This window comes from Malus sylvestris, chromosome 12 (genome assembly GCF_916048215.2).
Source record: "Malus sylvestris chromosome 12, drMalSylv7.2, whole genome shotgun sequence".
NCBI lineage: Eukaryota > Viridiplantae > Streptophyta > Magnoliopsida > Rosales > Rosaceae > Malus > Malus sylvestris.
The window spans coordinates 18,427,812-18,430,855 of record NC_062271.1 but is presented as its reverse complement, the minus strand read 5'-3'; the positions used below and the strand labels follow the sequence as shown (position 1 = coordinate 18,430,855).

The 3,044-nt window shown below is 43.4% G+C and overlaps 1 pseudogene; it reads right to left on the bottom strand.

The window, feature by feature from the left end:
* Positions 1-212: 212 nt before the first annotated feature.
* On the bottom strand, positions 213-1,883 carry LOC126593336 (polyubiquitin-like; annotated as a pseudogene).
* Positions 1,884-3,044: the final 1,161 nt, after the last annotated feature.

Genomic DNA, 3,044 nt, shown 5'->3' with positions numbered 1-3,044 from the left:
TAGGAAGCTAGAACAACACATCAAACCAACATTCGGACCACAGATTTATAAGCCTTAGCATGTTACTACAGCATGAGAGGCGAATAAGCTATTTAAAAGTCAAAATTGGAGCATAAACTTGGCGGTTCACCAACAAGAACACAACCAACATCAGAAGAAAGCAAGTAAAGGAAAATAAGAACACTATTGAAAGGAAAGGGAATCAGATAAAGTTCACAAGACTAGAAATTGTTCATTAATACCAAACTGAGAAATTAACAACTAAAGGAAACATAAAAGAACACAACCCACAAACCCTAAAACATAACATGACTTTAGTGGCACATTGGCCACCAACCAAAACACACCACCATTATTCACCACCATAACAACACAAAACAACTAAAACCAACAAACTTCTTCAGAAATCACCGCCACGGAGACGAAGGACAAGATGGAGGGTAGACTCTTTCTGGATGTTATAATCTGCAAGGGTGCGACCATCCTCAAGCTGTTTCCCAGCAAAGATCAGCCTCTGCTGGTCCGGTGGGATCCCTTCCTTATCCTGGATCTTAGCTTTGACATTATCAATAGTGTCGGAGCTCTCAACCTCCAGGGTAATTGTTTTCCCTGTTAGGGTCTTCACAAATATCTGCATTCCACCACGAAGCCTGAGCACGAGGTGAAGAGTCGACTCCTTCTGGATGTTATAATCCGCCAGGGTCCGGCCATCCTCCAATTGCTTCCCGGCAAAGATGAGCCTCTGCTGATCCGGAGGAATGCCCTCCTTGTCCTGAATCTTCGCCTTCACATTGTCAATAGTATCGGAACTCTCGACCTCCAGAGTTATGGTCTTCCCGGTAAGGGTCTTCACGAAAATTTGCATGCCACCTCTCAGACGCAGGACCAAGTGCAAAGTAGACTCCTTTTGGATGTTGTAATCCGCCAAAGTCCTTCCGTCCTCCAATTGCTTACCAGCGAAAATCAATCTCTGCTGGTCTGGTGGGATTCCCTCCTTATCCTGGATCTTGGCCTTCACATTATCGATGGTATCAGAGCTCTCGACCTCGAGAGTGATTGTCTTCCCCGTTAGGGTTTTGACAAAAATCTGCATACCTCCTCTCAATCGCAGAACCAAGTGGAGAGTCGACTCCTTCTGAATATTATAATCGGCTAGGGTTCGGCCATCCTCCAACTGCTTTCCGGCAAAGATCAGCCTCTGCTGGTCCGGGGGAATTCCCTCCTTATCCTGGATCTTGGCCTTGACGTTGTCAATAGTGTCCGAGCTCTCCACTTCCAGAGTAATCGTCTTCCCGGTTAGGGTTTTGACGAAGATCTGCATACCTCCCCGGAGACGGAGGACAAGATGGAGAGTCGATTCCTTCTGGATATTGTAATCCGCCAGGGTCCGGCCGTCCTCCAATTGCTTGCCGGCGAAGATAAGCCTCTGCTGATCCGGAGGAATACCCTCCTTATCCTGGATCTTGGCCTTGACGTTATCGATCGTATCCGAACTCTCGACCTCCAAAGTTATCGTCTTCCCGGTTAGGGTTTTAACGAAAATCTGCATGCCTCCCCTCAACCGAAGCACCAGATGGAGCGTCGATTCCTTCTGGATATTGTAATCCGCTAGGGTCCGGCCGTCCTCGAGCTGCTTTCCGGCGAAAATCAACCGCTGCTGGTCGGGAGGAATGCCCTCCTTGTCCTGGATCTTAGCCTTGACGTTGTCGATCGTGTCCGAACTCTCGACCTCGAGAGTGATGGTCTTGCCGGTCAGGGTTTTCACGAAGATCTGCATGGTTTCAGAAATTGGGGATTTGAAATTCGAAAGAAATTAGGAATTTGAGAGAGATTTGGGGACGATGGGCGAGAATTGTTGAGAGAATTGTGAGAAAGAGTGGAGGGGGTGAGGAGTTTATATAGGGAGGATGAGCCGACTCAAATCCCATTTTTAGGTTGGATTCCGGAGTGGACGAGGAACGCGTGGACAAGAAAAGTCAGTGAAACGAACGGCCCAGATGTTTCTAGGTGGGCAAGTGCCAACAATTGTTGACCTCTGATTTTTAGTTTTCTTTATTTGATGAGGGAGAAGGTGACCTGCTCTATCTTGGATTTTTGTTGCCCCTTTCCTTGCTTGTGAAGGTATTTGGATTCCTAATTTGTTTGGACTTGCAGAATGCTACGTTGACAGGTTATGTGGATTACACGCGTCAATATCGTATATGACCTGCTAATGGATTACTAAAGAGATGTGATATTCACACACTTTTTTGCCTTTCACACATCTTTTTAATTTTCATGTATCGGGTCTGATAAATTGAAGAAGATCGACGGATAAAAATTAACAAAGAATGTGTGAGAAATAAAAATATGTGTGTGAATAGTACATCTTAATGTGAAATTATATGACAAAAATAAGAAGCTGTTTGGTATCTTATATAAAAAGGTACATCTTTCCTCAAAACATTTTTGAGGAATACTTCTTAAAAGAATAAAAAACTGTTACAAAAATGTAAAAGTTATAGAAAGATAACCTTTATCGGGATAGGAACGAAGCAGTTGCAGAGTATTATACCAATACAAGTTGTTGCAGAGGAAGTAATGTATATTATTACTATTAGATATTTTTCTCTTCCTTTTTTCTCTACTCAGTTGAACGTTCGTAAAGCTCTATTTATAGAGCATCACCATGGAAACAAACAAAAACCCTATTAAGCATATGATATGTCTACTGTATGCATGTGGGCATACATTATTATACTATTTACAACACTCCCCCTTGGATGCCCACATATCAACATCAGTTGCCTCATTAAAACCTTGCTTGGAAAAACCCTGTGGAAAAAAAACCATAGCGAAGGAAAAAGAGTACAACTTTATCCGGATTGTATTGAGCATGCTTATGTTGCCTCGTTAAAACCTTGATAGGAAAAACCCATTGGGAAAAATCCTAAGCGAAGGAAAAAGAGTACAACATGCATGTATCATGGATGCTCCCCCTGAATTGGATCTCCCCCTGATTCTGCATTCTTTAAATTTGAAAGCCGACGTAATCCGATTCCCTG